Source organism: Haemaphysalis longicornis, unplaced genomic scaffold (genome assembly GCF_048455015.1).
Source record: "Haemaphysalis longicornis isolate Haplotype H1 unplaced genomic scaffold, Haemaphysalis longicornis Haplotype H1 scaffold_1, whole genome shotgun sequence".
Lineage (NCBI taxonomy): Eukaryota > Metazoa > Arthropoda > Arachnida > Ixodida > Ixodidae > Haemaphysalis > Haemaphysalis longicornis.
Window position 1 is genome coordinate 76,761,581 of NW_027526203.1, and position 26,284 is coordinate 76,787,864.

At 44.7% G+C, this 26,284-nt stretch overlaps 1 long non-coding RNA gene across 1 annotated transcript; it reads left to right on the forward strand.

Moving 5' to 3' along the window:
- Window positions 1-18,298: 18,298 nt before the first annotated feature.
- Window positions 18,299-24,211, forward strand: LOC144164617 (uncharacterized). The gene is made up of 3 exons (XR_013321214.1): window positions 18,299-18,606; window positions 21,050-21,134; window positions 23,611-24,211. It is a non-coding gene; the product is annotated as an uncharacterized LOC144164617 (long non-coding RNA).
- Window positions 24,212-26,284: the final 2,073 nt, after the last annotated feature.

Below are 26,284 nucleotides of genomic sequence, written 5' to 3' on the forward strand. Positions count from 1 at the left end.
CACGCATAAGAACTGTTAGATAAAATATTATCATATGCAACTATAAAGGAATAAAGCAATCAAGACGATTTACACTGGAAAATACACTTCCACGCCCTTAAAGAGCGTTTTAAAAAACTTATTTGGCAGCCGAAGAGAGTTTTAACGAAAAGGCGTATTTTAGAACCTGTCGGAAGCGTGAGTTTTAAGTCGTGAGTAAAGGCAGCTGCGCAATGATATTTCGTCGTTGCCCCTTCAATATAAGCGTGCTCTGCTAAAAAAGTCCGGCTCGATGCTCAACCGTTCCGTTGGAAATAGAGCTTCATTTGCAAGTATGCTCCTAGAAACGAGGATGAGATTGCTCGTGTTTCGAGAAGTCTGCTTAGAGAGCACGAGGAACTTAGTCTAAGAATCAAATTGATTTTGATTGATTGTAGGGTTTAATGCGCCGACGCAAGGCAAGCGGTGAGGCACGCCGTAGTGGAGGGCTCCTGATTAATTTTGACCACCTGGGGATCTTCAACATGCGCCGAAATCTCGTACACCCAGGTGTTTTTGCTTTCGCCTCCATCAGAAAAGCGGCCGCCGCGGCAAGGAATAAAAACCGCGATTTCGGGCTCAGCAGCACAACGCCTTAACCATTGAGTCACCGCGGTGCGTGATTCTAAGAATCACTGAGAAAACTGCAGAAACAACACAAACTAACACCATCTCCAGATTTTTTTATTACAAATTTTGCCTCTTTTTGCTGAACATGATCGTCCCATTCTGCTGGTGCTAGCGGTTGTTTCCCGGGAGTTGGTTGAACTGGAGGACTGGGTTAAACCCTGCAGAGTCATGAACAGCCAATGCGGCCGGTAACGTAGATAACCATTTAAACCTCCACCCAAAGGCAAGACTTGCGGACAAAGGGTGTTCATGTGTGCGCGGATGTAAAATAGGCATTTAAAAAAGGAATTCATAGCCATTTATGCGCATTTGGTCACAAACACCAAAATAGGCTCTATAGTTAGTGGTAAAACACCCTAAAAGCCCTTCTTAACCTATAATTCGGGCTTATATATCGAAATATCGCAATGGGAGTCCAAGGAACGCAACAGGCATGTGAGTAAAATCCGGTCTCTAGCAATAACCCGCACACAGAAATAAAAGAATACTCACGAGGTGCACAAACCTCACTTTTCAGGGATCGGCTCCGCCGTCTTAGAATGTTCGTGGCGCACGGCTGATACTTTGGCCGGAATGCTGAATTGGGCGGGATAAGGCCGAAGGAGCCGTCGGGCACCGCAAAATCGGTCCGAAATACCGCCGCAATGAATCAACACTGATACTAAACAGGTGTTCTTCCCGTGGGACAGGGATAAAAATCTTCCCCAAAACTTCGATGACAGGCACTGGGGCCCCTCCAGAGTTCACCGTCTTCGTACTCAGCCTATACCAGTAAGCCAGCCTCAACGTTGAACAGTGGCACCGATAAGGAAATCTGCCGCAGGCCTAAACAGAAAAGAAGGCTGAAGGCTGCGAAGCAATTCCTTTTACAGCAAAGAGCTTTCCGGCACACTACGGTCGACACATCCTCCGTTCTCAGACCATTTGGCACGCTAGTGCAGAAAACGAGCAGGACTTCGTTCTATGGGAAGATATTACTTCATTTTTTACAACATTACGTTTTGTTTGTTTCGAAACGGATGTTCGAAACGTGTTCGTTTTTTTTTTTTGCTTTCTTGTTCTACTAGCCCGCTGGGTGGTCCAGAGTTAAAAAGTGGTTCTAAAAGTCGCGGTCAGTTTATATTTCCCGATAATTTTCTATTTTTTTTTTGTTCTTTCCTACGAATGCATGTCAATACAGCGCAATTGATTTTTTTCTTCATTTTTTCGAACATTGTGCTCTGCGGCGTGCCTTTTGAATAATTTCTGTATTATTCGAGGAGGAGAGAGCAACGTCAAGCAAACAAAATTAGCTTTTTTTCCCTCTTCCTACAGCATTGTAGATGAAAAATGAAGACATTTTTATTATTAATATTACAGTATGGCATACCTACCTTCTTAAATGTCGAGTGCCTAGCATTACGTGCTCTTTTCGGGAATACGTTTCCTGATAAAGTGTCCTTCATACTGAAAACGGCGCATCAAAGGCGAAGACAGAGAACGGACAACACAAACACGGCGCTGATTCGCAACTGATGATTTTACTGAAGAAAAACAGCCATCCTTACAGCGTACATCACTGAAAACCAAACAAGAATTAAAATAGACAAAAACAGTTAGAACTGACTGCTACGCTAAGCGATACACACAGCGGTCATGCGCGATCACGGTAGGCAGGTTCTCTTTTAGAGAGGGCGAGAGAGGGACAACTGACACATTTTTCGGGCTGCTTCGCCGTTCCATGCGCCTCAGTGATCTCTCACGTGAGTCTATCTCGGTGCTGGGCTAGAATTCTTGTGCCATCGAACCACGGGACACAGCGACACGAGCGCGTATGCGCATTTAAGTGCGCCGAGGTGTCATTTCCTATAGATTGTTCGTGCTCTCCGAATGGAACGTTCACACTCCTTTCTGTCTGGCCAACGTACGTTTTATCACATGGCAAAGGCAAATTATATACCACATTTGTGGCACATGATACAAATTTTGATACAAGGTTAGCACGACAGCCATTTTGCAGTCTCTAATCGTTTGTAGATGTCTCAGCTGCCTTCTGTGCTGTCGGCAAATGCTTTTGAGCCGTACATGAGCACTGAATGCAACTCCGACACCATACCTTGGTGCTACTTTTCGCTTCCCGTGTGGCATTTTGTGTATATAGGGCACACCCACAGCCCTGTCTCGTTTAGAGACTTCACCATCGCCGCGATGATTGCCTTCTTTGGCAACCGGCAGCACTTTTTCGCAGCCTCGGGACAGCACATGTTCAGGACACCGGGAATTTTTTAATCAGCCTACCTGCTCACATAGACTGGACGACACGGTGTGGTGGCAATATTTTGTTACGCCTGCGTTAATGCAAAACACCGCACTGCCATACTTAATAGTCTTGTAGTGGTGTGACTCGTAATTTAGCTGATGCTTCAACGTTCGTAGTTTATACTTCCAACATACGTGATCACGGGAAAATGCGATTCAGGTCAAAAACCGTGGCTTATTATTTTCTGGAACTTCTACGGTAAATTCAAACCCACAACCGTTTTCCCTGAACGCCTCTGTCACCTCATGCGCCTTATCGTCGAAATTAGTGCGTTTTTACGATGAGAAAAAGGCACCCACATACCCACAGATTTTTGTGGCACTCCCCTGAAGAGCAGAGCCTACCTTACAATCCACCATGCCTACAAAGAGGCTACTAAGCACAGCCTACGTGAGTAGGTAGGTAGAATAAAAAAAAGTATGGGTATCCGGGACATGTGCTGTCACGGGGCTGCGAAAAAGTGCGGTGGTGCGTCAAAGAACGTAATCATCGCGGGGATCGCGAAGTCTCCAAACGACACAGGCCTGTACTTGAGCCCTATATCCCCAAACTGTCGCACGGGATACGAAAAGTAGCATCAAAGTATGGTGTAAGAGTTGAGTTCAGTGCACCTGTATGGCTCAGGAGCATTTTCCTGGCAGTGCAGAAGGCAGCTGAGACATCTACAAAGAAGAGGCCGCAAAGTGGCTGCGGTGTCAACCATGGATCGGAATTTGTACCATGCGCCAAAAATGTGGTATACAATTTGCCTTGGGCATGTGATAAAACGTACGTTGGTCACACAGGGAGAAGTGTGATTGTTCCGTTAAGTGAGCCCAAACAATCTATAGGAAATGACACGTCGGCTCACTTAACCGCGCATACGCGCACGTGTAGCTGTGTTCCGTGTTTCGATGGCACAACAATTCTAGCCAAGCACCGAGGTAGACTCACCCGAGACATTATTGAGGGGCATGCAATGGCCAAGCAGCTCGAAAAATGTATCAATGGTCCCTCGCTCGCCCTTTTTAAAAGAGAACTTGCATACCTTGAATGCGCGTGACCGGTGTGTGTATCGCTTAGCGTAGCAGTAAGTTTTAACTGGTTTTATCTCTTTTCTGCCTTGTTTGTGTTCTGGGTGATGTACACTAAAAGTATGGCTGTTTTTCTTCATTTAAATTTTCCGTTGTGAGTTAGAGTCCGGTTCGTATTTTTCCTTCTCTGTCTTCGTATTTTATGCGCTATTTTCATCCTGAACATTCACCAACTTGCCCAGTTCGCCGCACTCTCATTCATACCTCTACGTGGCCGTAGCGTTTCATCAATTGCACAGCAATCGTTTCTCGACTGCTCAAGCTTGGCTCAGTCAAGACCCACGAAGGCCTCCAATATAAAGCATGGTCTTCGGTAGAAAAAAAGGAAACAGCAGTGTCTTTTTCGGCAAAAGGCAAGGAGCTACAGATGGATGGTTTTTACAGACGTCAGCATAGCTGCCATGTTTGTAACCCGCATGCACAGAGAAAAACTGTACACTTTATCTGATTCTCTTATCTCGCGGAGCCCTGAGAGTTGGAAGTGGGTCACAAGACAGGGCTGTGTTTATGTTATGTGCAAGCCATGTATGCGCAAGTAATATGCGCGTGGCGCCCGCCATGCCTTTTCGCGGACCGGGCGATGTTGCAGGCTAAGGAGGTCAACGAGAGAGACAAGGCTGCATTCAGTAGTGGTGGCAGCGCCTCCGTCCTAGAGATTGAGGGCGCCGCCACACTAAAGCGCCCACGATCACGTCGCTGCGGTCATGTGGATTACCGCCAACTGTCCATTATAGGAAACGCGTTAGCCCGATTTCTACCACTACATTCTGCGTGGGTAAAGGCCGTGATATTGTTTATTCGTTTAGTTTTATAAGGTTGCCGCCATGCCATTTTGTTTTTATTTTGATTGCCTGATACCCGGAACCGAAGGGCCACTCAAATTTTTCAGCGTAACCGAGAGGCGGCCGAAATGAGCTCACGTTGATGGTAACCATACAAACTTCAGGCTTTGGATGTCAAGGGTTTCTGGCTTTGAAGAAAAGGTTTCTGGGTTGCTCAAGTGACTTGGAAGGCCCGGAGACAGTCCATCCAGGATGGCAGTTTTTATTTGCATGCAAATTATACACAATGAAAAATGGGGCATTTCATGTAATTTGATTTCTAGGTATTAATTTTTGGCCATTGTAATAAATTTACTAAGCTTACTTCCATATAATATATTTTGCCCCTTTTCCTAAAGCACCCAATAATTCCCTTACCTAACATTTTTTACCAATAAAACATTGATAAAGTAAGGATTACCCATGACCAAGCATTCGTTGGATCCTATTTTCCAGCAATAAAAATACATTATTACTCTACAGCGTGTAATGCTGTAAACTAGCAGGGATCTGTGTACAAAATTTCGTGTTCGTGTTGCTTCTACTGATATTTATGAGAAGCTTAATAGATCAAACTATATATAGTTCTATTAATGCGAACTGTTCGAGTGTAGAATTCACTGCGGCGTAATTTTGTACATAGAGTCACCAAAACTGCTGATCATTTCTGTGCGTTCAAGCTTTAGACCAATAGCCCAGAGTACAAAAAAAGCCAGGATGGGCGTTAGCATTTCAGTTGGGTTCGTTGGCGTGCGAGGCACATCCAACACATCCACAATTTCTGGCGCTCAAACATCTGTTCTGTTCTTTGACTTGGTTGATCACATTGCCCCGATATTCAATATGAATGCCTTGATCTATCTTCTTATTAATTGGTATAAAAATGATATAGTTAAACTTCGATGCGTTTAGCTGTAAGTTATTTTCGTGTAACCCCTTTGACAAGATTTCTAAATGTCTATTTACTTCATACTGGAGTTCTGTTATACTGCTACCGGAGAAAAATATGTTCGTGTCATCTGCTTACATGGCTATCGAGAGCTGGGGTCTGTATGCCCTTCAAGAAACGAAGGAACGGTCACGCACAGACACGTATTCATGCCCGCAGACTGGCACGCACACAGGCCCATACGTACGCACACATATGCCTATATTCCTGCAGCCACACTGGGCACGGGAGGCTTTTCGCCCAGTCGACAGCGCATTGTACTTTGCAGACATGCCGTTCAGGACACTGAGCTGAACAAGTGCTCTTTCTAAAGGTTGATTGAGCGCCACCCGGTTAGTACTTCTGGGAGCATATCGCCCTTTTGCGTACAGAAAGAAGCACGCATGTGGAAGAGCGGAGCGTCCCACCAATATATATTGATCATTGATCACGCGAGGCGGAACCATGAGATCGTGGCGTTTGTTTTAAACAGAACCAAACATATGTTATAGTTATATTTGACGTATTCTGAAGCGCTTCGATCGAAAATTTCGCATAAAAAAAACGACCCAATCACGGCGGCAATTTTAATATTAGCGATGAAATGCATTCATCTCATGCTTACTTTTCCCTTGGAGTGAACATTTTGGATCACAGATAAAAGTAATAAAAAAAGGTGCTGACCTCATGTGTGTACAGAATACGCAACCTCCCCTTAAACAAGATTTTCACCTCCAAGACAAGCTGTATCAGAGTTCATTTTTATAACCGAATTTATTACCCTTTTACGTACCATACTCTTGAGACCTGACCATGGCCTCCCCGACAACGCGCGGTGAAGTAAACTTCCTTTTCTAGAAACTTTCACGTAAACGGAAACCACACGATTGTAGCTATTGCAAAGACGTCCACATCCTAAATCTTCGCTGGACATCGTGGTGTTCATATTATTAACTGTGTGTGGCTTTCTTGAATAAACTAGAGGTTCGTTTTTACAGAATAATATAACTTTCTGAGCTACTGCTCAATTCAAATGCCTGAAAATATGATCGCGGTTTATCCAGAAGCTGTGGCGTTTCTATGTGACATGGCAGCCAACCAACGTGCTTAACAACGTGCTTGGAGTATATGTCGCGGACTTATATCCAACGGACTTATATTCTCCACAACGGCAAGTAGTGGTCACTGCCAACGCACACGACTGCCGCTCGACACTCTTACGTAAAATCTGTGCTCTGATGCCAAATGCAAGTCGAGACCAATGTAAAAAAGGTTTTTCCATGTGTTTGCCAAACCCTTATCGGCACATTGTTTTATTGAATAGACCCGTTTTGTAGGCGTCGAAGTTCAATGCTGAAGCTGCCCTTTCTGCTATTTTACCTGCCGTGATATTGCTGTTAGCTTTTAAATATAAGCAGCTCGGGCTGACTCGTCACACCGCCAAGCAATATTATATAATTACCAGCACTGGGAAGTGGTAAACAATAGGAGCCTAGCGAAAAGAACAATTGAGCGCCTTCGAAGAGCTGCTGAGTTCCTCCATTGGGAGAGGGGTTATCCACATTTCTCTTTTGTGAGTGTTACTTGATGATGCACGTGGTATTTTTCAATAGGTGTCTTACTCTAGGAGCAGTTTTCCAAATTACTTGGTTTGTTTTGCTTTTTTTACTTTAAATATTTGCCTCTTCACTTCTTGGTCATTTGACGAAAATCCCATTGCGGAGAACAAAATTGTTTTATTTTCGTAGACAAATCTTCCGCTGGGCTTTAATCAAATTTTCACTCTGGGTTTGCATTCAGCCGAATGCAAGGTGTATATTAGACTCGCGTATCATATTTTATTTGCGAATACGGAAGTTTCTGTCTATAAACCTTGACCTCGGACCTGAAATTCAAGGTGACCTAAATTCATATTTGCTCATTTCAGGCTGCATCACCGCAAGCCCAGCGCCCCGAAGCGACACACTCGACACCTTCCTTTATACCCTGTCTCTGCTCGCCCAATTTCGGGCTCTACATTTCGGGGCCGACCATGTCTCACTCCGAGGAGGGCAACCTGCACCAGGTTTCTGACGTGCTGGGGTACCTTGAGAGCCGGAACGTGACACCTGGAGGTGGGTACCAGAACCACTCAATGGCTGGTGTATCGGGCGGCGGCTTGTATCGGGACGTCCTGGAAAGCCTTAACCGGACGACGCTTGTGAGCGGCGCCAGCACATCTCAGGCAGCGGGCACCGCAGTAGTAAACGTTGATTCCGAGCGTCAATTCGTGCTCGCCGTGTGGATCCAGCTGGGGTACGCCTTCTTATTCGGCGGCATGGTGTTGGTGGCAGCCCTGGGAAACGCCATCGTTGTGTGGATTGTGTTGGCGCACCGGCGCATGCGCAGTGTGACCAACTACTTTCTGGTGAACCTGTCTGTAGCCGACTTACTGACATCCACGCTGAACGCTGTGTTTAACCTGGTCTATATGCTAGAAAGCCACTGGCCATTCGGAGAAACCTACTGCATCTTCAACAACTTCATTGCGAGCCTGACCGTGGCCTGCTCTGCATTCACAATGGCAGCCATGAGCATTGACAGGTCAGTTCTTTTCCTCTGTGCATTGTTTTCCAATATGTCATCATTGGTACTTCGCACATTGGTACGTTCTCCTCAGCTAATGAATTTTGGGTCGCAATGTGAGCACGGGTGAACTGGTATTGCAAATACTAGCTAGCAGTATATGTCGTCGTAGTATTAGTGGATGCAGGTTTAATAATCATAGAGGTAGTGGAAATGTTATTATGTCGTTTCATTAACGCTCACTGTGTGACTTCTACTAAAGCTCCTGTCGCTAGCACGAGCTTCAGTAGATGTTTCCGTAAGCGATGAATACGAGAAATTGATACGTTTGAGAAGAGCAAACTCACATAACGTTTTTAATGCCGCAACTAAAGGTATACCGCATTAACAAAACGACGGAATGTGGCGAGGGAATGTTTCTTAGAGCTTCGCAATACTGCTTTTTATTGTCTACCGTACCATTCTATTCGAAAAAATGCGAGGAATCTTTTTGCCTCCCATTGGCTACTTGTAGTATGTGTTTATCTCTTGCTGCTTGGTTCAAGCTTTCCGGTAGTTGTTTGTACAGAGAGCCGCGCCTCCACGAACAATTCAGAGAACTCTTCACGTGCTTTTTAGAGCATTTTTTACCGTACTACTGTTATGTGCCAAATTTAGGACACAGAAAACACCCATCGTGCCTACGTTGCCAATTTCAGGAAATGTCATCAAAAGGTAAGTTGTTGTTTGAGCGAGCATTTGTGGGCATGTTACAAGGTATTCTCCGAACTTCAAAGCAACAGCGTCGCTTCATCTACATACTCGGGAGGGAAACGTTTTGCCTCATCGCACAATATGTTTTTGTAAAATTATGCTTGTGGTGATCCATACAGAAAGCGTAAGCTGGGAGAAAGAGCAGAGCACACGTCCTACTCGTGTACAGGTTCTGGCAGGTCGATAATATTCTGTTTCACGGGAAGAATTGGCGGAAACAAGAGCTTGGAATTCACAGTGCAGCTCTGATACGTCGTGACGTGTGCCTTACGACAGCTTGAGTTTGCAAAACTGCTGAGTTTGCAAACTCCCCCTAACCTGCAAAAGTGCTTTATTCCTTCCTGCTCGCCTCCGATTTGTCGTTGAATTTTAGCGTACAGCAGGGGGTAGGCTGTTGAATACAGAGTGCAGGTTCAAACTGTCAGCGGTAAAATTAGCGCGTCACATACTTTACAGGCATCGGTGCGATTTTACAACGAACATGTTGTGTGAGAACTTTTTTAATACGTTAAACTGTTTTTGACACCACGTGGCCACTAATGAACTCGAGAAGCAAGGGAAAGATAACCTTTATTGTTAAAAAACAATGAAATGTTCCGTTGCTCTTACGACGACAACTACACTCTTAGTCAATTCCTGGTTATACGACCCGCATGCAGGCGGGCCGCCGCGTCATTTTAAAGCCGCTTATAAAGCGGCGGTTCAGGCGGCCTCGCGCGCATGCGGCCCGCCAAACATGCGGCCCACCGAACACGCGGCCCGGCGTTTAAGCGGCCGTATTGAGGGCCGCCTAACCAGCGGGCCACCTAACCAGCGGGCCACCTAAACACCGGGCCATGTGTTCGGCAGGCCACTGGCCGTAACTTTTTTACGCGGCCCGTTATGCTAATCTATTCCCGCTTACGAAGCGGCCCCCAAATCATACGGACCCTCAAATAAGCGGCCTTTCTACCAAAAAAAAAAGAAAAAACCAGCCAATCGGCCAGAATTGAGTTTATCCGGTTTTTTTTTTTTGCTCGCATTGCCAGGTCAACGTCAGCATCCCGTGACGAATGCTCTAACACATGTTACATCATGCGAGGCACACAAAGGCACATACATATGCACATACACACAACCCTACGGAGACTCGAACCCGGGTCTACTACAACACATGAAGAGGCGGGTATCATAACCACTGCTCCACGACCCACGGGTTGCTGGGGTGTGCAAACATGGGCTTATAAGTATTCTGCATGCTGTTGCGCGTAAAGCAGGAGCCTTAAATAACACATTCCGCTGTGAGTGACTTTCTTTAGACCACCGTTTTCGAATCATTCACCAAAGAGGCATAATACTACGGTTGGGAGGGCTTTAAGTACATTGTTACGAGCAGAAACCTTTTGTCATGCTGTGTGCCCATTTCAACAGTATGATGCGCCATGCGGTGATTTATTCCATCGATGCAAACGGAATTGATAACAGTTCTTCTGCCTTGTAACCAAAAGTATTCTTGGCCATTCGCGGAAAGTGCCTCCTATTACAATGCATGCAAATAACTAGCACGTAAGGCACACTGTCGTGCTGAACATAAGAGCTGTTTGGTCACGAGTGGCAAGTATACCAAGCATGAAATGGTGTACTGAATTTTTTGTGTTCGTCGTAGCTCTTCTGATGGTGCTGTTACATGCCTTCCCCTTTATTTTTGTAAGAGGGGGCGGTAGTAAGTTACGTCTCTGGTAATGTAAAGAACCAATAATAAATTACTCATTCTATATAACATTGTGTCGCGACGCCTGCAGAATTGCCGCGTCGCCTGAAGAATTGGTGATCGCGAGCACACAAAGAATATCTTAGCGTTTTCTCGCGCAGACCGGATAGGCGCTCGGCCGTGTAACTTGTAACCCCCTGCATTTCCAGAAAAATGCAGTTTTCGCGGAAGTTCCACCTTTAACCGTTATAATATCGTAAAGATCATTTGTCGAACGAAATTTTGAGAAACCAAAAAATAAAAAAATATAAAAAAATGACAAACTGGTAAACAGTATAACACCCTGCATTTCCACAATAATGCAGATTTTGCGGAAACTTGGAATTTTTATCATAGCGTAGATCGAGAGAATTGGCTGAACATAACTTTGAAAAACGAAAAACCAAGAAAAATATAAAAAATACGAAAAATGGTGAGCCGTGTAACACCCTTCATTTACAAAAAATGCCGATTTGGCGCCAGTAACACCTGTGATCGTTATAATAGTGTAAATGGAGATAATTTGATGGACAGGACTTAGCAAATTCAAGAAATTTGGCTCTAAAAGACTCACACTCAAGAGAAGCGCCATAAGAAAGCGGAGCATTAGTAGACAATTCTCTTAATTTTTGCAATTTTTGTAAGTGGGCTCATTTAACTCGCACTCCAGTTATTAACGAGTTATATTATTGTACGCGGAAGCGCAAGGTCGCGGTTGAGCATTTTCAACATTTTCAAGGTCGTTCGCCAAAACCATAGCACTTGGTAATGAATGCACACTTGTGCATCTGAAGTTTAGACCGTATAAAACATTGCCACCAATAAATGTGTTACAATGGCTGCAATTGCACTAACACATTTGTGACTTGTGCACTTCTGGAACACCTTCATGACCTCAGTTATCATGCAATGAGGTTTTACCTTTATAATCTCAGTGTTTTGCCACCTGATCTATCAGGCCTCAATGCACATACCACGAATTAAAAAAAAAACTCCTTATATTTATAATGCCATGTTACAAGCAAAGCTATAAAGCAAATATCTGTATACATTAAACCTATCCGGATCTTGAAGTGATAGTCTACTCATACAAGCTTGGGACATGAGCAGAGAGCTGAGTTGGGTATGTAAATTTTAAATATTTTGTCATTTTCGAATTCATGAGCATGCACAAGTGTGAGATTAAAATTACATGAATGACACCATGTCGAAGGAACGATGTTTTCTTTTTATTTGATATCAAAAATACAAATACGAACACGAAATACTTGTACTGAAATAACAAATACAAATATTAGCAGATTGCCCTTATGGAACACACAAATGAAAATATTCTTTTGTGGAAGAGCAAATAAGGACCTGTCAAGATAAAATTATTCTTTCATTTATGGAATTTTCAGCAGCTTGCTGAACAGGGAGGAAACTCATCTTTTTTGCAGGCTGCTGACTGTATAAAGCCCAATGTTTGGCCTAAAGCTGACGGGTATACCTCATGTCCTAATGTAATATATTACCAAACAAAGAAAAAGTACTTTCTCCGGGCTTCAATTATGGTCCAGGTGATGTGAGGTGACTGTTAGAGGGAAAGAGGTTCCCAGCCTGCACCACATATGTATCGCAGGGAGAGAAAGCGAAGACGAGGGGGTAGAAATACACCACTTCCGATGATGTAGAAGGCCTTTGTAGAATCCCGCCCAGCAATCTTTGGCCCGGGAGCTGCTGCTTCGGGGATTTCGTCGCACTGTAATGGAAACAGCGTTGTAAACATCTCAAAAACCTCGAGTTACGGGTAGCATTCTGTTGTGTTGGCACTGCGTGAAGAAAAGAAAAGGTAGTGGAAAAAGTGACCAGGTACAAAATTGTGGCGTTATTTATCGGCGGTAAAACAGTATAGCCTGAAGGAGCGCAGCAGAAGTATCACCAACACCTTAGCAGATATGTGAAAATATCATAAATCAGGCATGTGCATCGCTGTAGTTTAGGCAATTATTTCTTTCTTTCTGCTTTATATTCAAAAGCTCTCCAAAAGGACGTTTCTTCATATACATAGGAAGGCCGAGCGCTTTTTCAGTGCGAAGGCGTGCGGGAAAACTTTGGCATAATTTTATTTGACGCTGGCACGTCAATTGGACGTCGTAAAAAAACTCTTTTCGCTGTTACACGCGGAGGGTAATGTGCCCTAGTTTCTTTTGATGAAACAATTTCCACCAATAGTATGGGGCAAAACATTTTATGAAAGATCGAATAAAACTGCTAGCAATATCTTTTGCTAAAGCATAGGTAAACTGCGCGCACCGACCAACAGCCAACGCATCTGTAACCATGGCCTCCTGTCTAACGCCTTTACAGGAGGCTGAGTAACAACATTAGAAGCCACCGCTTTGAGCAACCTCCACGCCGGCGCCGCGCAGCGTTTGCGCTGCTATTGCATCATGTTTCTGCAAACCGCGAGTTGACACTCCAGACAGACGACAGCTGTGCCGAACACAACAAGATGGAGGCTGGTGTTACTCATGAATGTTGCTTCATGTGAAAACTTTACCACTTAAACGCACCGTAAGAAAGTTTCAAAATCGCCACAGGATCCAGACTACTCAATGGGAAAGAAAATTCACTAGCCGAAACGACGACGGGAAAATCTGGTTAAGAAAAAACGTTATAACTAACTTTTTGCTACTCTTACCGAAAATGGCAAGCAGTGGCCATAGAATATTTAAAAATACAAAATTCAAACTGGTTTTTATGTGGTTTGACATTGAAAATGGGACGTGTGTAAAAATGCAAATTCTTTATGTCACCGCGGTGTACTCATTACGGCAACGGAAGTACCCCACATGTGCAAGCGTTTTCGTTTTCCTCCTGGATCCCAAAACGGCCACCGCACTGGGAACCCGAATCCTCTCTATAAGAACGTCAAATTTACCGTACGATCACGGGTACCGGAGAACGGTTTTGGCGCGGGCTTCTTACGACGACGCAAAAGGCATAATTCTATGGTCCTTGCTATATTGTCTGCAAACACAAATTCTTACAGTCTGCGCTCCCCCACCCCTCGAAAAAAAAAGAAATCCAGGGACTTACCTATCCGCTCGTGTTCAACCTGGCTATGCCCGTAATACACACACCAGCCGGCTTGACATGGCGCCGCTGCTTGGCTTGCGTTCCCGGTGGCCGGTGTAACAGGGTCGGTGTAACAGGGGAAGCAACTGCATTCGCAGTTGCTTCTCCTGTTACACTGATTTTGATGCACACATTTGATGTCAGCGGAAGCGAACGTGGTCAAGTGTGAACGCTCGGAACTGAGTATGAACTATACAGAGCATGAGTCAAAGCGGGGGACCCCAACTTGCTCCGCGCTGAAATTACTCCATACTGCGCAAGCGCGCTAAAGACAAATCACCGGACCACAACTCGCCACGCACAATCTTTTTTCCACTCCTACTGCGCATGTGCGCGCAAGTTTTTTTTTTATGTTTTTCGGCTGTCGCCGTGTCGTCGGGCGCGTGTCGTCGGCCGCCGCAAAGGAAGGTTGCGGGCCATTGTGTGAGGGGGAATACGCGCATGCGCCGCAAGCCACACATATCGCTCGGAGCGTCACGATTGCCCCCCTCTTTTTATTTATTTCCTGGCGTCAGGCTGTCCGCTAGTATATAGCCGTGACACGGGTCGTCCCTTATGAAAATGAACTTTTCCTTTCTGTTTACTTTGTGTCTCCTGCATGTTGACTGTGTGGCCTTTCTTTTGACTTTTCCTTTGTGTTACCTCTAGGACATAAGCAGGCTGTGTACTTTTTATAGACTGCCGGATAAACAGCCATGATGTTTTACCTTTATATGTACTATGGTAAAGACAAAGTTTAAATTTCTATACGAAGATTTTATTTCGGATGAGAGGTATAAAACTTTAAAAATGACTTGCTTTCTTCTCTTTCTGAGTTCCGCAATGCTATTGCCCATGTGTGTACTCAAGGCAAAATGAAGTCAAAAGACTTTGGCCTGTTTCCCCTGTGTTGCCTCTAGGACAAAGGCTGTAAGATAGAACTTGAATTTGCTGTCTTAATTCTTCTGTATGCCGTAATGCTGTTGCTTATGTATGTACTGAAGGCAAAATGAAGTCAAAAGACTGACTTATGTCTTTTGTGTTGCCTCTAGGACACTGGGAGGAAGGATAATCTATTTGTTGCCTTACATTCTTTTTCTGAAGATTGTGCTTCCTCAAGTAAACATAAAGTCGAGCATGTAAGCCTTAATTATACTCGAAAGGTAAAGTTTTTTGGCTTGGGTAGAGATGGTAAGAAACAATGCCGATGGTTTGTGGAAATTCTGCAGCACTGTATACGTTATTTCGTGCTAGTGAGGTCTGATAAATTCGCAGAATTAATATTACCAACTGGTACGTTTGTATGAAACAGTGGCGTAAGAAGGATACATATTGAACGAGGCTGTTCGAAGTGCCTCGTCCCTCCCATTACGAAAAAAAAGTGGGAGGGAGAAGAATATACAGACCAGAAAAAGTAAAAAGAACACAAAAAGCCGAATGGAAAACGAAGCAATGAAAACAAAAACAACCTAAAAAGTGGCTTCCGATTGTCCTAGTCTGTGTTTTCCTTCAGGGTCGTTGTAAAATGGCTTATCCTTGCAACTAAATGCTGAAGCGGTGTACTGTTTTTTGGGGCAGAACTTGCGGTAGAAATATATTGCGACAGAAAAAAAAGGGACACAGCCGGACGAGAGCAACAAGAGCAACAACAATGTCAAAATATAACCGAAGGCAGAAAAACTTCAATTAAAACACGGTAAAAAAAAAAAGGGTCACTGAGCGGGTTTCGAACCTCCGCCCTTTGAATCAGTAGGCGAGTATTTAACCTCCAAGCCACCAAAACAGTACACAATCATGTCGTAAATCTAGGTCTAAATACTTGAGCTCACATAGTCTTGCTAAGCCTCCATTTGAGTGAATTGTTTGCCTGCGTGGATTTGACGCACGGTGCTTTGTGTGCGTGCGTGCGTGCGTGCGTGCGTGCGTGTGCGTGCGCGCGTGTGTGTGTGTGTGTGTGTGTGTGTGTGTGTGTGTGTGTGTGTGTGTGTGTGTGTGTGTGTGTGTGTGTGTGTGTGTGTGTGTGTGTGTGTGTGTGTGTGTGTGTGTGCGTGCGTATGCGTGTGCGCGTGTGTTTGCGTATGTCTGCGGGGAATAATTTTTTTATCCGGCCGTTCTGTTTGTGAAAAGCCCACAAACAGTGAATGGTGAATGCTTGGACGCTGAACAAAACACAAAACAGTCAATCTAGATGTAGATGACGATGATAATAACTTCGTTTGTTAATCCATTTTTATTCGCTTTTGAGTAGCAACAACTTACGACAACAAAAGACGTTGCTCGCATCAAGAAAATATACTGCCATTATATATATGTTTGCTAATATCAACTTTAACAAAATACTATAATGGCGTCTGCCTAGTTTGCTTCAGGGGTGATGATGAAGGAAGAAAGTAACTTCTAAAACTCTATGACTGCTAGATAGCCAACTGTAGTAATAAGTCTAGTCTAGGCTAGCATATATGCAGTCATTGTTATACGCCTCGAGCGCGGCCTGTAGGGGCGCCACTGAAATCCCCCTAGCGGCCCGTTTCGAAAGCAGGCGCGGGAGTCCCCGGAGTCCCCGGGCCGCCCCCCCCTGTCGCCGTTGCTTTTGGGGTTCGTTCAAGACAGCGATTTACCATTTGTCCGCGTTCGAAATACCGAATAACGTGGAGCAGGCACTCTGTTTGCAAGCCTGGTGTGTTCACGAGAGTATAAACGTTTATGACGCGATCTTAGAAAGATCTATATGAGCGCCGGGCGTGTGTCACAGGCCGGCGTCCCGAAGCGAGCATTTGCATGCAGCTGATTGCAATATGCTGCCCTGAAATTTAATTGCAGTGTCTCCGTAAGCAGTGTTTCCTCCGATGGTCATGTTGCGGCCATACACACTATGATGTAAATCGACTTTGGGCACTACAAAATGCAGCGGAGCACTCATACCTGACAGCACGCAAGTTACGCTTGCCAATATCACATATCAGATATTGATCAGTACCCTGAAAAAGCCAATGCGGCATAAATTTCGCAAACATTGTACCAAAGAAGTACGATGGATAATGCAAAATTACACTCCGGAGTCAGGACACGACGACAACTTTAATGCTGGGTCGTCTTGTCCCGAGGTGAGCGCTCGCAAAGAATCATCTGGCACATTTATCCTCCACGAGAAGCGCGAAGATGGGCTTATAGAGCAATCCGCGTCCGCGACCAAACTCTTTTTCGAAACATCGTCGTATGACACAGAGAGACTGCAGAATCTAGCATAAACTTAAATCAGAGACCCTTATCAGATACGAAACTCTTCCAACGAGCCCGTGTGTACGAGATTTGGGCGCACGTTAAGGATCTCCAGGTGGTCAAAATTAATCCGGAGCCCTCCACTACGGCGTGCATCATCGTCTCCGTTGCGTCAGCGCGATAAACCCTGCAATCAATCAATCAACTCTTTCAACGACACCTCGTATTTCTTGTGAACTGCCTACCCTGTATTCTTCAAAAAATGCGTCCGCCGAGTTATCAGCCATTCGTTGAAGGCGAAAAACAAACGAAAAGTGAACACGCAGCTTGTGTGTGTGATTACTAAAACGTTCATTCGTTGATTTCGCTCCGCATTTGTAAACAACGATAGTTGAGCGTCCTCCTCCTCACCCCCCCCCACTACCTTGCTCAAACAACTGTCTTTAGCATTTCAGATGCTGCTCTCGGTTTTTTTTTTTTCATTCCCGCACGACTATTCTATTTATTCCTGACTTGCAGACCATTCATTTTCCCGTGGTTTCATTAACATATACCTTGGTTCTTACTATAAGACATGAGTGGGCACATATCTGACGATGCACAGCCTTTGAGTGTACTTAACATTTTAGCGTGGCTTATATTCCAATAAAAGGCACAAGTTTTTGTCAGCTATTGGGTTATCACATCCCCGAAACATATTTTTCTACGACGTACATATTCGAAGCAAAGCCGCATTTGTTTTCTGCGCTGCAAAACGAACCAACCTCTTACAGTGCCAATGTCAGGTCGAAACGAGGTGACAATAAATAGAATTAACTTGTGCTGACGTGTTCGAAGGTGACAGCGGTGAGATGCTGCTGCCGTCGCCGACGACCGCAAGAGCGGCCAAGAAGCGCGCAGAACCGCCTCCCCGGGTAGCTCTTGTTGGCGTTCGAGCGCTCTACAAAGACGCAGCTGGTTTTTTAAGCACCCTAAACGTGCAGTTAGCTTACAGACGTCACCATAACAAGTTGTTTAGTGCGCGGAAACGCAAAAAGAAGCGAAAGAGAACAAAAACACTGCGTGACCACCTATCAGCCACGCAGCGCTAATCCCGCAAACGCCGCGGAGAAGCGGCGGCAGGCGGCGCAGCGATCGCGAATCTCGAGGCGTATAGGTGCGCAAGAAAAGACGTTGTTTGTTCGTTGTGCGTGGTTTTGGTGGTTTGTTTTCGATTTGCTGGTGTTACGTGAATTACTACGTGCTCCTCCTGCCGTAACATTACGTGTTAGTGCTCTTGTGCCACCTGAAACATCGTGAGTGCTGGCAAAGCGTCTGTGTCGTCGCCGTACGGCGCTGCTGTAGCAAACGCACATCGAGGTCGCCATTTGACAAAATACCTGACAAGTTGTGCGTGCCTACGTGAATCAAGAGTCTCTACTGCAAGTTCCAGTCTGTCGACGCGACGTGTGAAAAATGCTGCGTGTTCTGCCGTAAGTGATTGTTTATCGTGGTGCATGTTAAAATTTTATTACGCGTTGCCGCAGTGCTGTTTTGTTAAACGTGTTGAGTATATTCCTTGGTGTTCGGCTCGCCGCGCTTCTTTTATTGTAAATTACCGGCTGCGTCGGCGCGGTCGTTATGAGCTTCCAGGAGTGGCGGCCAGTATGCTGTGTGAGTGATCGACCCCCTTGCCATTGCCGGCAACGAAAATATTATGCTGACGGCCCAGCGGCCGCCGCTTGGCTTGGGTGGATTCGACGCTAAAGCTTGTTGCATGAAAAAAAAAAAAAAAAAAAAAGAAAACTGCGGTAATGGTTGTAAAACAAAACGCCCACTCCCGGATTTTTTTTTTTTTTTTTAGGAGGCAGTTGACCCACAGTATATTTTTTTTACAGGACGTAGGCAGCTTAGCATTGTTCTAACGGGTAGTTTTCGTTTACGGGTAAAGAAATGCAAGGAGGCTGCATTACATTTGTAGTTATAATACGTAAGAGTTGCATATACGTTGAATTTTCAACATTTAAGCATTGCTAGCAACTTTATAAGTAGTACCACATGCACAAGGTCTTTAGGCAGTGAATATTTGACCAGATAATTGTTTAGACGTCGCAGCTTGAAAACATGCTGTTCCAGCCTGCATTGCTGGTGCAGTCACAGGGCAGCTTTCACTGCTCTAATGCAAGAAATTTTTCCACCTTCCTAAGCTCATCCAGAATCGTCATGATCAGACAGAAATTCTTGTGTGGTGTGACATTATTTGTAGCTGGCTTGCATAAATTGTGTTGACCGTAACATGTTGAGCATGGGTTAAACGTTGTGATTCTTACAAATATGCATGTGATGGGGATACAATCACGGTGCGAAAAAGATTAAACAGGGCGTGGGCTTGCCACCGTGCTCCTTCGCCATCCTGTTTTTTCGTTTCGTCAGCATTTCAACTTGCCTACCCCTTGGAGGTATTGGCACGCTGAGACGTTCACCATGTGCCTCAGAGAGAATTTTAATGGCGCCATGAAGACAAAATACAAGTTTGTGTTATTCGAAAGATTTCGTGTGGTATGGTGCCCCCAGCACTTGTACAAATGCAAACGATGCTTTATTCACTGAGAAATTCATTAATTGAAGCTAAAATTTTGGTTTTCCCGCTAAATCGTGCATTTTCAGGGTCTGCAATGACATCACAGGAACCGACCGCTCTGCAGCCGATTAGGAAACCTTCTTTACCGTTAGTTAACCTAGATGGTGCCACCATACCGTGGCAAGCCGCTTTCTGCTTTTGTTTTGTTTTTACCGTATTTAAACGTGGCTTGTTTTTGTTCAGCGAGAAAATAATCGTTTCGTGAAACATAGCGCTCGCTCCACAAATATGGTCACGTAAGACACCGTTGCTTGTGTCAATCGGCCATTGTTGTCCGAGACAACCCCAAAGCCCCGCAGTCCTGTGCAGCTAAACCAAGCATAGTGCGCGCAGTACCAACAGCAGTACGCATCGGTACTTCTATGCTTACGTGGGCTTTCCTAACCTTTACTGTTGGTCCCACCATTCTTACTACTGTAAAAAGAATGTGCCCTAAATTTAAGCGCAAATAGTTCGTTCGGCAAGCTTATAGCCTCTGCCTAATTCGCGTTTGCTGTTGCCGCCCTCCGCTAACTGCAGAGCTGGCTGGTATGACATAGGTTCTGTTGCGGGAAATGAGCTAGTGGGTCGCATGGCCATTTCCTTTGTTCCTAATTTGTAGCTTATTTGAGTGGAGTTTATGTTAAAAATGGTGTCAGCATGATTCTAGCAACGGAATCCTTTGAATGAACCAAACTTGTGTTTTCTCGTCATGGCTCCTTTAAAAGCCGTAACCACGTTTCGCACCCTCTGGACCAGAGAATATGCTTGCACAGTGGAAATCTGGGGCCACAGATTTCTACCACCTAGGGATATTTAATAGGCTTAGTTTAACATTAATTCAGCGTAAGGATGCTTCTGTTCCTTTAAAGTATGGCTGAAAGCCTTGTAAGGATTGTAATGTATGTACAGTGCTCACGGATTGAAACGCGACACTGCAAGCGCGTGGCCTGCGCTACATGCAGTGCCGCCAGTGGACGCCCGTGGAAGCTAGGTGTTGCATTGTGGTATACCACGAGGATGAGAGTGTTTTGACCATAAGCTTGCTGCTTCCGGTTGCCAATAAGCGGGGCAGTGGTTCCCCGCAGCGACAGCGGCGTCCATGGACGGCGCTGCATGTATTGGCGGCCACGCGCTCGCAGTGTTGCGTTTCAATCAGTGAGCACTGTACTTATTTTTTAGCTTGAAAGAACTGAAGGTGCCTTTTTTGCACCTACAAAAAAGAAATTCTGTCATGTCCTGTCAGAGCGAGTATTTCACGGCATTATAACGCATATTTACGGCTTGTTTACTACTTGAACTTCCATTTTTTACAGGGCCAGGTGTTTGACATGGAGGATGTACGTTGTGAGCTACCAGAAGAATTGGCTGCCTCCTGTTTCTATCTATCCTGCACGACCTGTAAGTGGAGTTCATTACGGCTGTGAAATGCATGAAAATCTCGATTTTGAAGGCTGAGAGAACATGAAAACATAGAAAACCATTGTGGCATTCTTGTGGTACCTTAGTGATATTAAAACATAAGAACATTGCAGAGATGGGGCAAAAAATAAGGAACCGATGAGGGTGAGAAACTTCCTGGTACCTTTCTTATTTTTTTTGTCGCATCAGGGCTGCGTCCTTGCTCCACGAATTAATTAATAACGACTTTGTCACCCTTGTTCACTGTGGTAGTTGCGTGGTACCCACAGACAGTGTGTGGGGATTTTTCTTCTACCGCCTATTACAGATGAACTAGATCTTTAGACTTCTACTCAAAAGTCATATTATGGATTACATTACATAAGTGTAACAATTCCATGCACCCAGAAATAGAATTTAGGTGAATTCAGTTCAATGCCCTAGATGCAACTTGTGCCTAGCAGTGGAAAGGGTGTATTGCGTGCCTTTTTGCCACTGTGTTTCATGTAGTGTAATGAGTCTCACTGGCCATCGTAGCCCCCCCCCCCCCCCCCCCCCCGAGCAGCTATTTACTCTAGCAAATATAATGATGGTCCTAATTGTAGAAGGGTACCCGCCGCGGTGGCTCAGTGGCTAAGGCGTTGCACTGCTGAGCACGAGGTCGCGGGTTCGATTCCCGGCCGCGGCGGCTGCTTTTCTGATGGAGGCGAAAAGCAAAAACGCCCATGTGTACGAGATTTCGGTGCACGATAAAGATCCCCAGGTGGTCAAAATTAATCCGGAGCCCTCCACTACGGCGCACCTCATTGCCTGCGTTGCGTCGGCGCGTTAAACCCTACAATCAATCAATTGTAGAAGGGTACTCAGCAATTGAAGAAAGAGCTGTGGGGGGTTCTGGTTTGTGTATCAGACTTTGTTTGGAATATTGTTATGTAGCTACGGATAATGCAGGGTTTTTGTAAAAATATAGATTATCGGAGCAAACTTGTGCTCCGCAGTAAACATAAAAAAACACAAACCTCGAAGGAGTCAGCAAAGGGACGTGCATGGATGAGCGTTGGCGAATTGAATGCTGCAGGGTTTCTTTTGCACTCATTCATTTAGATCGAGAACATTTTCAATAAAAAACAGGAAAACCTAGGATAGGGATCGCAAAGCAACACCCTTTCCATATCAAACAGGACTGCTGGTGCAGCATACAAAGGAAAAAGGGGAAAAAGACGGTTCCCTTAAAAAAGGATAAGATTACAGGGTGGCCAGGTGCTTGTAACAAAACATTTTGTAAACAAATCAAATGGCGTGGTTGGGGGCAATATTATGATGTTTATAGTAGGAAAAACCTGCATTATTTCCGAACAGTATGAATGCTCTGTGTGCAAACATATGCAAAAATGCTTGTGTGTTTTTAGCATTTGAGTGCACGTTACAGAGTAGTCGGCTCAAGTTACTGCGGTAGCTTTCCTCATTGCTGGTAAGCATAAACCCTGAAATTAAATTTGCTGTATTCGACTGCTTTAACCCTTTCACTGTCACTGATGTCCTGGTTTGTCTTCGAATTTCTCCTCCACGGTGTCACTGACATACCGGTGCGTTTTCTGTTGTGCGTTGAAAAATTCGTGCCATGGTGCAAAGTTGGCGCACCTGCACTGTTTGTGCTATCTGTCAAATCTTTCTAGTAGCTTGTATTTTCACAAAGTACAGAGCAACCACGCCCAGCTTTCGCTGCTTGGGGGTCACTCCGTGCACTGTACATCTGTTGGGATGAGTGACCACGTGGCACGCGTGCAATGATGGGTGCAAGTGTGCTATCCACCACGTTTTTCTAGGGTTGTTTTTTATTTCTGTTCCTGTGTCTGCTACCCATCGACACAAGGAAATATAAGAAGTGAGGAGCCAACCTAGAGGTTGGTCAGTTCATGGTGATGTACATTTTGCTTTTTGTAAGCAAGCACAGACAAACTAGACAATGCAAGTGCTGTCTCGTAAACGAAATGCACAATAAAACTGCTGCCTTTATAGGTTCCAAAGAACGCGTAGACACAAGCAACTACTCATGATGACGACTGATCAATGCCTGTCTTAGCATGTTCATGCAATTTTATGTTGCCTTCCCTGCCCCCCCCCCATATTGCTTTGTTCCCACAGTGCTGCTGCAATAATCTCATCTCAAATGTTCTTGCGAGGCTGTATAAATGCCCGTCATGAGGAGGCCATGAATCTAAACAGTACTTAGTTTTGGGTTGTGTTGCCTATGTAACAGTATGTCATATTTGATGTTCGTAAGCTCATTACTTAATTTATGTGGTCTAAATTTTGTGGCTAATTTTGCAACCTAGAAGTTGTACCTTCTCTTTCAGGATACTTGGTTCAGTGTTGTATGGGAACACTCCTTTATATTTATAAGCATAACCAGCAAATGTTTGAGATGTGTTTGTTTAAACCCCTTCATATGCGATCAATGCGTTTGTCATTTCAGGTTCAAGCGTGGCAGTGGCTATCCCGTCCTGTGAGGGGTAAAGATGAGGCGACACGTGGTGGGGCAGGCGGCAGCAGCACGTATGGATCCAACCTGAATAAAATAGTCAGGTTTGCAAGAGTCGTGTGATTCATGTGATTTTCGTCAGCTTGCTCTTACAGAAACAGCTGCAGCATGAAACAGTGACTGTGGAGCTGGCTGACATTTTCTACATGCAGCTGGCTGTTGGGCGCTGTTATTTGACAGCATGCAAAGGGCACTCAAAAGGTGGAAGCTTGTGGGATACGTAGAGGACGGAAACATAAAGGATTCTTGGAGGACGCAGAAAGTCGGTGGCGAAATTTCAATACAGGGGACACACAAGGGACGAATGCGGTCTGTTGCCTTCAAGACATATAGGGGACACACAAAGGCCGTATGGTGTCTGTGTTGCCTTTGGGAGATAGACTGGACGCATGGAGGACGGAAACACACGGGACACTTGGAGTACGCAGAAAGTCGGTGGCGAAATTCCAACACAGAGGAAACACACAGGACGCACGCAGTCTGTTTCCTTCGGGACGCAGACTGTCTTTTGACTGGACGTAGAAATTTTCATAAGGGGTTGGCGCAGCATATAAGCATGCTGTAACCGTCTGAGGTTTTGTCACGGAAAAGAAGTCTGTCAGGGCCTCTTATATCACGGTATTGAGGCTGCCAACCGCATACAGTAATACCTCGTTAACTCGAACTCGCATATCTCGAAAAATCGGCTAAGTTGAAATTTTCCGCGGCACCGAACATTTTCCTATACGTCCCATGTATATTTTTCCCTTTATCTCGAAGTATTTTTGGTCGGATTGCGGATAACTCGGAATCTTGACTGGGAGTGGAACGAAAATTCCGCCGCCGGACCATTTCACAAGATTCGCGCGATGCTGCCACGCCTGATGTCCGTCGATTTTGTTTCTTATTTAGCCGCGCCTGCCATACGTCGATACTTTCCGCGAACGCGAAGTGCGCGAAGTCTCAGCCCAGCGACATATCAACTTTGTCAAGCAACCCTGTGGCACGTCATGTGACACATCCGCTGAGCAGGGAGGCCCTCTGCCCACGCTTGGCGTAAGTTTGTCTTGTTCGCTTTGTGCAGTGCACATGATTTTCCCTGAGGTGTGATTTCCGTTCATCTGCGCAAACCACGCGGTACGGATTTTTCGCTAACTGTGAGTGCAGTGCTCGTAATTTTCCCTGAGGTGTGATTTCCGTTCATCTGCGCAAACCGAGCGGTTTGCGCAGATCGACTGAGATCGACTGATGTGATGCGTCAAGCAGCTGGAGGATGCCTCCCTAGGCCCGAGTACGGCCGCAAAGCAGACGAGCATTAGGCAGTTTTTCTCTGCTAAATAAAATGGCAGTGTGGTAAAGCCCAGCTGGTTAAAATCTCATGTATGTTTTTTTTTTCTCTTTTAAACCTGCACGAGAAGAAAGATTAGAAACTGCCGCTGAAGAGCCGGTAAGTAGTAGTGATTTTTCTCAAGAGCGCTCATTTTTCCCGGCGATTAGCGCAACTTTGCTTATCTCGAAAATCCGTTTATCTCGAAATTTTCCCTGGTTTTTACGACTTCGAGTTAACGAGGTATTACTGTATAAATAGGACGCTATGCGGGACGCGACTAAGAGTGTAGAGAACGCCATTTTGTTTATGTTTATTTTAACTGTTTCCTTGGGGATTTTTATGATGTGATCAAACTGAAAGTAAAAGTGAGTTTTATTTACATCGCCAAACGGAACGATTCGGGTAGGCCCAGGAATAAGTAAAAAAATCACTTTAGGAACATCCGAGCCCCCCTGTACAAGACATGGAGCGAAAACGCAGAGACTGCCTATGACATTATTATATTGGATATAACAAGAAAAACACTATCTCAGATGAATGTACTAACAAGGCTTATAAACAAAGCAGAAACAACACATCATAAAACTAGCAGAAAGAAACTGAAAGCACGTATGCTTAACAAGAGAAAAAGAAAAGAAAATGTGTAAACACAACAATGCAAACGAAAAGATTGGATAGTGTACTTCCGAGGTGAACTGGTGAACATGTTTGGGGAATTACACTCTTTGAGGACAATTCATTTAAAAGCGAGGGCAGAATTCGTTCGAGTATTTGTTCTCCCTACATTGTACGAGAGAGAGGAATATGCCAAATTTCTTTTTCGCCGAGAGAATATTCTGAGAGGTTTTGTCTGAGACAGGGTATTTCGAGAAAACTAAGTTGTTTATGTTAGATACATCTATTATATTTTAAGGCATATAATATTCGTACGTAGTATTAATCGCTGATTTGTAGGAACGAGTAAAAAGTTCTTCAGTGTGAGGAAGGTAGTTTGCGTTAGCAATATAGCACACGGAATTCTTCTGGAGCATGTATATTTTACTAATATTTGTTTAAGTGGTGTACCCCAAACCAAGAAACAGGAATTTAGGTTGTATAAAAAAGTCAATTTTAATAATAATTATAGTAATAGTTTCATTATTATTATTATTATTATTATTATTATTATTATTATTATTATTATTATTATTATTATTACTTTCTTCAGCTACGACCGGCATGGAACGTATCAAGAACAAGCGCGCGTCACGGCGGGCTATGAACACGAAGATCATCAGCGAGGTGGACCAGCTGCTACAA